This window comes from Xyrauchen texanus, chromosome 41, assembly GCF_025860055.1.
Source record: "Xyrauchen texanus isolate HMW12.3.18 chromosome 41, RBS_HiC_50CHRs, whole genome shotgun sequence".
Lineage (NCBI taxonomy): Eukaryota > Metazoa > Chordata > Actinopteri > Cypriniformes > Catostomidae > Xyrauchen > Xyrauchen texanus.
Window position 1 is genome coordinate 26,952,261 of NC_068316.1, and position 12,591 is coordinate 26,964,851.

The 12,591-nt window shown below is 38.3% G+C and overlaps 1 protein-coding gene across 2 annotated transcripts in view; it reads right to left on the reverse strand.

The window, feature by feature from the left end:
* LOC127634494 (cytoplasmic protein NCK1-like) overlaps positions 1–12,591 on the reverse strand; it is a 68,441-nt gene that overhangs the window by 23,391 nt on the left and 32,459 nt on the right. Inside the window, exons 2-3 of one of the 2 annotated variants that reach the window (XM_052114081.1) lie at positions 10,495–10,572; positions 4,071–4,122 (exon numbers count right to left, since the gene is read on the reverse strand). The gene's annotated coding sequence lies outside the window, so the exon portion shown is untranslated. The remainder of the gene's footprint in view (positions 1–4,070; positions 4,123–10,494; positions 10,573–12,591) is intronic. The other variant, XM_052114080.1, reaches the window with a different exon arrangement.

A 12,591-nucleotide genomic window follows, 5' to 3' on the forward strand; every position in this document is an offset into this window, starting at 1 on the left:
GGACCCTACTGTACATGACAACAGGACATGACAAGTTTTAATGCCACATCAAATGAGAAAAGGATACAATGGACATCCTATCATTGTTACAGCGGATCTTCATCTTATTCATCTAAATGCACATGAATAATCATGTATGGCCTACTTAAAAAACATTACATTAAATCAATGGAAAATGATGACAACTGTGGGAGATCCTACAATTGAAATAGTGTCTATGCAATAAGACCATCATCAACTGTGAAAAATTAAAGGTGATATGATTCTAAGTTTATAGAAACCCCAACTGGGCACACCAAAAAATAAAACGTAAAATGTTTTACATCGTAAAAATAAAGGAATTATATTCAGTTCACATGACATACAGTACAATAAAATTAGCATGCACAGATCATGGTAAATACCATTAAAATTAATCTTAAAATAAAATATATAGTAAGCCTGTAAACTAGTATCATAATATTAATAGAATATTAATGCTAGTACCGGTACTTATAATGATGTTCAGTGCAAACAAATAACCTACTAAACTTTAATGTAGGCAAGAAAGGTCTAATATTAATGTTGAATTAAGATTTATATGTACGGTAGAACTAAGTACTAGTTTTATTCAATTAAAAAATTCACTTCATGATTCAGTTTAATTTCTGTCAAGCAAACTCTCAGTCTTAAACCAATGTAGCTCCTATCGATATTACGAGTGAAGATGAAATAATGCTTGTTTACAGTCATTAAAACTTTGTTCTGCTTCACTAAAATATGGCGTGCCTTTCTTCTTAGCATCTGTTTCCATGCTGACGCCTGTATTCGGTGATCTGCTAAGAATGCCTTTCTGAGTTCACCGAGAACGTGCACAAACTCTGAGTTTCAAACTCATGGTTGAATGAACTAACCATGCGCAGGTGTTCTGGAACCAACATAACGAGAGTAAGCAAGTTTTGGGTTAATCAACCGAGAGTTCAGGGTTTATTTCATGGTAAATTAACCTTGTTTTCTGGAATACACCCCTGATCTCCTGGGATTGTCACACACAACAGTCTCTAGAGTTTACCCAGAATGGTGCCAAAAACAAAAAACATCCAGTGAGCGGCAGATCTGCGGACACAAACACCTTGTTGATGAGAGAGGTCAACGGAGAATGGCCAGACTAGTTTGAACTGACAAAAAGGCTACAGTAACTCAGATTAGAGGTCTGAAATCCCCCGACGGGACCCAAGAACCTGACGACTTTCGGGCCGGGTTCGGGTCAGTTTTTCCAAGTAGGACTTCGTGTTCCGGTTTGTACTTAATGAAAAAATAAACAGGCTTACCTAACTTGTTTCACACACATGCTCTCACTCACAGACACGTGAGAACGGACGAGTCAGGGGTCATTCACATCGAATGTGTTTTTGCACGCATCTGTTCTGTTCATGCTTCCCATTGTTTAAACACAAGATGGATGAATGTCTTTGAAGAAAAAATGAGACATGGTGCAAATGTCAGTGTCTTATGCAGGACTGGCATATTTTAAACACCATTTCATGTTAAAAATAACTTAAAATTGTCAAAAGCGCATGTAAAGACAAGTTAAGGTTGCATAGAGGGGACTGTTGAATTGTTTCATATTATTCCAGATTGTTCTGCACCAGATGAAGTTTCAGCACATAACTGCTCTAGTGTACTATGAGGCTGCCGTGCCTTGTTAAAACTGTGTATTTTACTGTTTCAGTACAATTATGAATGTTGCTTATTTGCTTACATAAAATATAGCCTATTGTAACAACTTGCTAGGAGAACAAATTTCGGGTCGGGTTTGGTCTTAAAATCTGACAGTATTGTTTGGGGCGGGTAGTGTCAGGCCACATGGTCTTGGGTACGGGTCGGGTTTCATTTTAAGGCCCGTGCAGACCTCTAACTCAGATAAACACTGTAAAATTGTAGTTAGCAGAATAGCATCACAGCTCAAGTCGAACCTTGAGGTGAATGGGCTACAAAAGCTGGCACTTTATTTGGACCGTAGTGTTCATAATAAAGTGCTCAGTGAGTGTAGATTCGAAAGAACCAACTCATAAGAGTCATTTGTTCAGGACCACACTGGTCAGCTGTATGTTTTAGTACAGTTTTGCGTCCGCATAAGCGAGGAATTCACATTCGAGCAACGTTAAAGCTGAAGTATATACAGTACTGTGCAAAAGTCTTAGGCACATAAGATGTTTCACAAAAGCATTTGTCTTATGATGGTTATTTATATATTCAGCTTTTGTGTGTCAATAGGAAATATATGTTAGACTACCAAACATTATTTTGCAAAGAGAAAAGATTAGAAAAGAAGAACAGGGAGCCCTGCAACTGACGTCATGGCCCCCACAAAGCCCCACACTGAACATCATGTCAGTCTGAGATTACATAAGAGACAGAAGCAATTGAAACAGCTGAAATAGACTCCAAGAATCTTGGAACATCCTATCTGCCAACAACCAAGAAGTGTCCAGGTTTACCTAGGAGAATTGCTGCTGTTTTAAAGGCAAAGGTGGTCACACCAAATATTGATTTACATTTTTTATGTTTACTGGACTTTGTATGACATTAAGTGATAAATGAAAATTATTATCATGTCATTATTTTAAGACATCCTCACTATGCAACATTTTTCACAAGTGCCTAAACTTTTGCACAGCACTATAATTTCTGCACCACTAGTGCTACCAAACAGAATTACAAAAATAAGCTTTATTTTCACAACAGGTTTCTAAATACGCCCCCAGTCTGCCATTAGTCAAACAAAGAGATAGTTCCACCCCCAACTCATGCCATTGGTTGAATAAGGTGTTGGGGTGGATCTAAGAGGGTTTTTCAAAACAAACAGAGCAATTTTCATAGTGCCACACAACCACAGTACTTACAGTTTTCAAGAAAATTGACGAATTATTGGCATACCAATAGTTGCCTCTGCATATTAAAGGTGCTGTAAATGATTTCAGCCGTTCTATTTCCACAAGACTGAGGCGTTGAATTAGCCACGCCCCCTCTTTCCAAAACCCCCCACTCCAAAAAGAACAAATGACCGACATCATGCAGAAATTGTTGTTTAAAACAACAGCATAAAAATAGCGACCTCAACAGACAATTGTTATGAACAACAAGGTTTAAAAATGGCAGCAAGCTTCAATAATTTGCTGCAACTGCAATACTTTAATACAGACACATTTTTGTTTTCTGTTTACAAATCCTACAGCTGTCACAGAGACTGGTGAGATATCTCAGGACACTTATATCATTAATATCTTTAACTCAGAGGCTGAGATATTCAAGGAAACAACAAAGGTGTTGCTTGAACTGAAAATTAGACTGAATGTCTATGGAGGAGCACATCTATGAGTGCTAAAAAGAGTCAGAGTGACACCTACATTTCAGATCTGTATATTGTGATGGAATGTGATAGAAAAAAAATGTGTAGTGCTTTCTGCCACCTAGTGGAAAAAAAGAGACTTTTCAAAGTGAGTTTAAATGAACAGAACCAGAATTACTTGTTTACAATTTTAGGACAACAACAATTTTTTTTTTCTTTAAAATAACAAACAAAACTGTTTATCATGAGATTGTAAACACATCAAGTATTATTTATGTCTATATATATATATATTTGGGCAATTAGTCCATATTATGTGTAATTGGTGAGCTTTTAAATTTGAGTGTGAAAAATTGCAGGCGGCAGCCAATAATTCACCACAGTTTGAGGGGTTAAGAGAGTGGGAAAAATTCCATGTCATGAATAAGAATAGATTCTCTGTTCCCACCTCACCAAGAACTGCCTTTTTACTGCCTAGTGACACCCTAGTAACCATCAAGCAACCACTCAAAACACACTTATCAACCTCACAGAAAACCTTGTTAAAAAAAAAGGAAACATTTTAAATGATCAGACAAGGCTATGTCAAGCCAAAGTTTATCATGACAAACTTTCCTTTTCTAATTGCTATGTAAAATGCTCTGCACAAAATGCTAAATTTAAAAAGGTAATTTACAAATATTCATAATTGTACTTGTATTTACATGAACTTATCTATATTGTTCCTTAAAATGCTTACCTGTGCTGCATTAAAGCTGTGGATATCCTAGATGAGATGCTCCAAGGTAGACCTAAAAAAAGAATACAAAAAAAAAGTTAAATCAAAATGGCACGTTAATTCTACTTGTAGAAGGAAATAAACTAGCAACAATCAAAATAGGCCAAGATGACTTTTGAAAGAAAAAAGGCAACACACATCTTGCGCCTGAACTGTCTGGCACGCACGCTGGTAACCGTTATGTTGGGCACACCCTCAGACATACGCAGGGAATATATCACTGTTTACTCGCCAAAGACAATCATCTCTCCTGCGATTGTGAGCCATTTGGCTAAATAAATAACACATGAAGATGACCATTGTTTTCAGGCCTCAACGAGACGACTGCCAAAAGACAGTTTATAGTCAAATGATCTTTGTGCAGTCAAAGCGAGAGATCGCTTCCTCTAGAGTGATGGCCAGCGATTGTCCATTATCCAAACACTAGTCCGGAAGATAGTAGAGGGAAGAGGCAGATCCAAAAGTAGGGCGAAAGCAGGACATGCCATTGCATTGAACTGCATAATACCGGATACTGAGCGTGTGGGTAAAGAAACAAAAAACTATTCAAAAAAGGCAAACATGCTGCTCCCCCTCCACAAATCTTGAATTATACAAGCATAAGGTTATCACACAGACATGATCATGACATCAATCTGAGTTTCCTTACAAACAAATCTAAACTAGCCACAAACTTGCAGCAAATTTGCCGCTTGTTATTTTCACATGCAAATGAGCTTTTGATTCGCCGCAAATGTTTGCCAGAAGTTTGCAGCTCTTCGCCGGCAGTGGTGAACCTCTGGCAAACCATTGGCAACAATGGACAATTTGCAGAAAGTTTGCTGCAAAGCTCCTTCGCAAGTGAAAATTATCAGTGCCGAACTTGCGGCAAGTTTGTGGCAAATTTGCCAAGAACTCTCAATTCTCGTAAGGGTTCATTAAAGCATCAGTAAAAAAGCATGGAAATTCCTAAGGCCATAAAATACACTGTCACAGACCAGATGCAACCAACAGATGACCAACTGTCAAACCCTGAATATAACAGGTGGGTCAGTAGAAGCCATGAGGAGGATGAATATGTGAAAGGATTAGAACAGCTCTGTCCCAATACCTAGTAAGCTGCCTTACTGTCTACTAGTGGTTAACTAATGTGATTTTAATTGGCCGTTGCCTATACTGATTTCTACTGAGAAGGGTGGCCTATTTAACACTGATATATCGATTCACAATTGTCTACTGCCTATATAGGCAGCTTGCATCTAAAAAAGCATCCAAACTGTCATGAAACTTTAAAGTGACTGATTTGGAGCACTATCATACAAATAGCGCTCCACCTGTGAGATTCAACTTACAACTAATTCCAACAGAGTTTGACATTAGCAAGTTTCTGAAGTAACAGACCGACACTAATAAAACACACATCACAAATAAATATGGGGTGAAATAGTAAATTTCTAATGAGATTGAACTACTTTTCTGTTTGGAATTAAATATTTATAAATCACCATTTCTTTAACCGCCGTCCACCATTTTGGATGTTTTTCTTTTTTTACCGTTTTCTTTGCAATGCATTTGGATATTGTCTACTCTGGGAAGGATACGTGCAATGCCACAGTAGATTTTGGTCAAAACATGGCATCTTAATTTCAATTCACACTGAATTAGTATATTTATTCCGGGTATTTAATAAAAAGGTAAAAGTCTCTGTAATCAATACTGGCGTGGGGATGTGCAGTCCGTAAAAATCCTGGCAAATTAATGATATGACTAATGTGCACAAATTTGGATAGAAATCAATGAGATTTTCTGCTAATTATTACATTATCCCAAATCCCCCCCCAAAAATGTATCCTGTCAGAATAGGGCTTTTGAGGGTAGCATAATGATGGATAGCTAGCCTTTGATGGTAGCATGCTTATGATACCTTATAATCCTGTTTAGGTAGCAGCTCACTAGGTATTGGAACAGAGATAATTTGTCCCTCACGTATCTATAGTAACACACTACAGTGGCTTTCTGTGTGAATCCAAAATGCTTCAGTACCATCAGGATTTCGTGGTACACCTTTCAGATTTTTGCAGTAGCTTTCCTCAAATTTTGATGCCATTTGCGGCATTTTTTTATGTGTTTGTTTTGCTGTAAAAACTCACAAATAATTAAAGTTTACTATGTAGTTTTTGTCAAAGACAGTATAAATGCAATTACCTGAATATAATGAATATGCAGTAGGCAAGCAAATATATTAAATACATACCAAAACAGCATACCGTAGACTAAATTGAATACATGAAGCCTGTGATACAACTGATGCAAGTTCATTATTAGACCCTTGATTCATTTTTATATTTATTTAATGCAAGTTTCAGCCTAAGAGAACAATGCAAGTAAACTTTTGTTAGGTTAAAATAGTAGCTCTAAATAAAGCTATAAACTAAAAACACAAAGAATGAGGATTCAGTAATAATATGGAAATATAATATGGAGTAATAACAGCAAATACAATAATAAACATTTTTCAAATCTTTTTAATAAAAATTTTTTTTGCAAGACTAAAGATGTGTAATACATTTTAGACTTTAAAACTTTGTCCAAAATGTGTTGATTTGTAAAGCCCTTTATGTACTTGCCCTCATATTTATAGTGCAATGCCATACGCACAAGATAGACAAGTGGTCGACCGCTCCCCTTTGGGTAGCAATTTGGCATCCCCAGTTCCCAATGTGCTCCAAGTCCTCATGGTGGCGTAGTGATTCGCCTCAATCCGGGTGGCGGAGGACGAATCTCAATTGTCTCTGCGTCTGAGACCTTCAATCGGAGCATCTTATCACGTGGCTTGTTGAGCACGTTACCGCGGAGACGTAGCGCGTGTGGAGGCCCACGCTATTCTCCGCGGCATCCACGCACAACTCACCACGTGCACCACCGAGAGCGAGAACCACACAATATAGCAACAACGAGGAGGTTACCCCATGTGACTCTACCCGCTCTAGCAACCGGGCCAATTAGGTTGCTTAGGAGACCTGGCTGGAATCACTTAACACACCCTGGATTCAAACTCATGACTCCAGTGGTGGTACTCGCTGAGCTCCCTAGGCCCCCTAAAAGGGGGACTAAAAGATGCAAATGAGGGAAGCGAGGCGGCGCACTGGTCAAACTGCTTCAACAAAGGTTGTGAACCACACAGCTAAGTATCCATCTAGCGAATATCCACTCTCTTCCTAAAAAACAGATGAACTGCTTCTCCTAAACCGTACAAATAAGGATTTTGCTAACTCTGCTGATCTGGGTTATCAGGGAAAACGAGAGGTGGTGGAGAAGATGTGCTGTCCTAATTTGGAAACATTCTTTTTATTATCTGTGAGCCTTTCTACTCTCCATGAGAGTTTTCATCGTTTACTCTGGCAAGTGTTTACATTCCTTCACAAGTGTGTGTGAACACAGCACTGCAACAGCTGGCTGATCACATCACAGACACAAAGCAACAACATCTGGACTCACTTATAATTATTCTTGGGGATTTTAAAGCAAAACTTGTGAATTGCCCAAATACAAACATCACATTACATGCCCAATACTGCTACACAATATTAAAGGATGCATATCACTTTGTCCCTAGAGCAACTTTGGGACTCTCTGATCACTGTCTGGTTCATCTTCTTCAAACCAACAGGCAGAAACTAAAATCAGCTAAACCTGTAGTAAAGACTGTAAAATGATGGACCAATGAAACAGAGCTGGAACTACAAGCCTGCTTTGACTGCACTGTTTGGAGTGTTTTTGAAGCTGCATCCACCAACCTGGACGAGCTCACAGATACTGTGACATCATATATCAGTTTCAGTGAGGACATGTGCATTCTTACTAGGATTGTATAACCTACAACAATGACAAACAATGGTTTACAGCCAAACTCAGGCAGCTTCATCAGGCCAAAGAGGATGCTTACAGAAGTGGGGATAAAATATTGTACAATCAGGCCAAAAACACACTGACAAAGGAGATTAGAGCAGCTAAAAGAAACTACTATGAAAAGCTGGAAAACAATTTTTCAGCTAACGACCCTGCATCAGTATGGAGTGGCCTGAAAAACATTACCACAACACTGTTGGGAATCAACAACTGGCTGAAGACCTGAATGTGTTTTACTGTAGATTTGAAAAGCCCAATCTCACACCCCACACCCACTCTGACCTTCACTTCACACAAACACCTCCTGCAACCCCCTCCTCCCCCCTCCTGCTACTCAACCTGCACCTAAGATCTGTGAAAAGGATGTGTGCTGGGCTATCTGGAAAAAAAAGACGAGGAATGCACAGGGCCCAGAGAGCATTTCACCCACGTCTTAAAGCCTGTGCTAACCAGCTGGCCACCATCATCACACAGATCTTCAACACATCACTGGAGCGCTGTGAAGTTCCCAGATGCTTCAAACACAACACCGTCATCCCTGTTCCAAAGAAACCCAAGATTGCAGGACTTAATGTCTACAGACCCGCCCTGACATCTGTGGTCATTAAGTCATTTGAGAGACTGACATTGGCCCACCTGAAGGACATCACTGGATCCTTTCTGGATCCCCTGCATTGAGCTAACAGGTCTGTGGATGATGCAGTCAATATGGGACTGCATTACATACTGCAACATCTAGACAGACCAGGGACTTATGCAAGGATTCTATTTGTGGACTTCAGTTCAGCTTTCAACACCATCATCCCTGCTCTCCTATGGAATAAATTAACCCAGATCTTGATTCCCACCTCTATCTATCAGTGGATCACAAGCAATCTGACAGATTGTGAGAATGGGGAAATTAACTTCCAGCACTTGTACGATCAGCACTGGTGACCCTCAGGGATGTTTGCTCTCGCCACTACTCTTATACCAATGACTGCACTGCCAAGGACCTCTCTGTCATGCTCCTGAAGTTTTCAGAAGACACAACAGTTATCGGCCTCATCCAAGATAACGACAAGTCTACTTACAGAAGGGAGGATGAACATCTGGCTCACTCGTGCAGTCAAAACAACCTAAAGCTGAACATGCTCAAAACAGTGGAGATAATAGTGGAAACCCCAGCATCGACCCCGCTCACTATATAAAGCTGACTCTGATTGTATTACGAGTGATTATCGTCATGCGAACCACAGATGTCACACCTGTATTAATAACAAGCTCCTCTTCATTTTCTTGACCTGTTTGGGAGTCGTCATGTTCTGTGGAGATTTCGTTTACCATTTGGGGTTATCCTGGGTCAAAAATGATTGACACATCTGGGCCAATTCACTAATACTGAGCTTAGTGGCTGTCATGAACAGAGATGAAAGGTACAAGGATTCAGATGTGCAAATGTCACAGACAAGCTTCAAATGTAACATGCATCAAACTGCTTTGCTCACTGCTAACGATTGATCCCACTCTGAGCTTTCCTGTCTCTGGAGCACAAATATCGGAAAGCCTGCTGGATTCGCACACACTTCGGAGCTCCAGAAACAGCATGCACCACAGACATGTAAAACATTCGCGTGTCAGATGAGAAAATTATTTAGCACTTTTAAAGCGCCAAATGCATGATGAAGGTCGTTAAATTTACTTGGGTGGCTGCAGAAACATTTTCAATGTTGGAAAAACCCTGTCCATGTTTCTTCAATTCTCAATGGATATTTACACATCACAATATACACGATATAGCAAAATCTCTTTATTTTTCGCTTGACACTTTATATCGTCGCCATGATATAAATATATATATCGTCATATTACCCAGCCCTATATCCAATGTAAACATGACATGCAATTAAGTAATTATGTTATATATTAAATGCATTTATGTAATAAACCAACTTTGAGCATGTGGACGACTGTATATGTCAGTCATCACCGAAGACCATTTTTGACCCAGGAAAACCCCTGTTGAAGCGTTAAGGAGTGGTTTATCAGGGAGACAAATAATCTTGCTGCTAAACACCAAAGCATGACCCTGAAGTGTTTTCTCAATTCTGAGACTGGTTTCATATCAAATCATTTGACCCGCCTAGCTTTTTGCGAAGAAAGTTTTCTAAATCCACGACTCGGCTAACTAACTCCCCAGGTTTATTTTGGAAGGTTTACTTTGAGTTCTTCCATGTGGAATTGGAACTCTAGCCAATCTCTAACAGCTTCACTAATTAGATTAATAAACGCTGGGAGGTAATGTTAACAACAGTGTGGAGAGACAGACAGATAGACACTCCCTAACTCTGGCAGACAAACCCAACAGCCCGTTCACTCCCACTGCATAGCTGGAGTTCACAGCCAGAGAACACAAAGAGATGGCCAATCATATGCCATACGCTAATCTAACCACCAGATTCTCTCACTCTCTCCAAAACGTCTTTCTTTCCATCTCTACTTTCACTCTTTAGATTACCTTTCGTCTGTCATCTGTCCATCACTAAGACCTTCACAACCTTTGGTTGCCTCCTTTACCTCCTTGTTGGGCATGTTCCTGTTGAAATATTTAGTGTTATTTACATTATTTAGCAAACTTTTATACTATACTAGCATATATGTTGCCTCAGAAAAACAGACATGAATTAAAAGCTCATTTCAGCGCATTTAATGTTGCATTCTATTAGAACTAACACTAAGAGCTCCAAGTGTGTGCATCTGTGCTCATCAAGCTTTAGGATTTATAACAAAAGAGATGCACTTCAGATGCAACTGCGTTCTAGAATAGCACTACATAACACCTGCATTTGCTGTAGTCACACTATTGAGGCCGTGAGCGCTGAAATGAGTAGATTAGATGGCACACTCCCTCTCCATCTGTCTCACAGACCTAAATTCTGCTGCCCCCAGAAGCCTCTTCTCTTTGACATTTGAGCTGAGCTCAAATGCACAACACAGATGCGTTCTGTTCATCCCAAAGGTTCCTCTCATTTTCATTCTCACTCTTTTGGCATGTGATAGTTACAATGCTTCCCAAAAAAAAAACTCAAACCTCATGACTAGAAAACAACGATTTCTAAACACTTGCAACTAAAAGATCCAAATTTGACTAGTCATGAGATAAAATATGAAGTGAAAAAAATGGTGGTGGAGATAAAAAAAAAAGAAAAAAGAAAAGTGTTATATTACAAAAAAGTTTCTTTCTTACCCATTAAAAACTAAAAGGTTTAGAATTTTTTTACTGATTCTCACAAAACATGTCAGAGAATATGTCCTTGCCCTATTTGACTCCAAAATCAAAAGAAGAATTTAAGAAATTATATTTTACATATAGAAAAAGAGTTTATTTTTAGATAAACAAAAATTAAAAAAAAGATTTTTTTTTACAATGTGACTTTACATTATGACATTCTCTCATTATTTACTTACACTTCTGCCATCTCAAACTCGTATGACTTTCTTAACAAGATATTTTGAAGATATGTTGATGGAGATATGATGAATATATACATACACAGCAAGTCAATGGGGTCCAACACTTCCATGATCCAAAAAAAAGGAAATAAATGGCAGCATAAAGGTAATCCATTTGATTTATGTGGTTTAATCTGTGTCATCTGAAGAGATATGATCAGTTTTGGGTGAGAACAGACCAACTCCTTTTTCACTATAAATTATCGGTCAACCGATATGGATTTTTAAATGGTCAATGCTAACATCTAGATAGCAGGATGGGCAATTTAAATGCAGATAAACAAAATACAGTTTAACAACAGCAAATCAGATGTACAAAAAAAATTGTAAAGTGAAACAAATTCTTATTTCATACAATACTCTAATTTGCATACATTTTTAAAGAAAAAAAACTTGAAAACAGAAAGTGTTAACTATCCATTGGCAAATCTATTGGTGAATGTTGGAACTGACAGTAACCTCTGTTGGTCAGTCAAGCGAACAGAGTAATCAAATAAGGATGCACCCATATGGAATTTCGTGGGCGATTACCGATAATTAACAGCTTATTGTGGCAGATGCCGATTACTAATATTACAAAAATAACAAAAGTTTTGCTTGTTATCCATTAACCTGGAACTGCTAGCTAATTCATTAAAAGCTTCTCATTTGAAAAATATGTGTCATTCAAAAGCTTGAAATTTAGACTTGCTGCTATTTAAGGTTTGGTAGATATAACATGAATCAAATATGTGACAATATTACAGATGAATGCTGATTTAAATGACAAATAAATGGTGATACACTTGCAGAAATTGTATGGTGCCCATTTACATGAGTGTTTATTGTAATCCTGATGAATCACTTGATGTAATCTGAATCACAACAGAGAGAGAGAATAATGAACTTCAAACAGCCGTGCATTAAACAAAAATGAGGCAATAAACAGCAGTTAACGAAAATTATACAACAAAACACACAATACAAACTAGGGCTGGACGATTAATAAAAATTTAATCAAAACCGAAATACAGAACCTCTAACCGACATAATTTTCCAATGTCGGATATTTCATTTTTTAATCCGGTTACTACTTTCCCCTTAAAAACATACTACCGAGTGT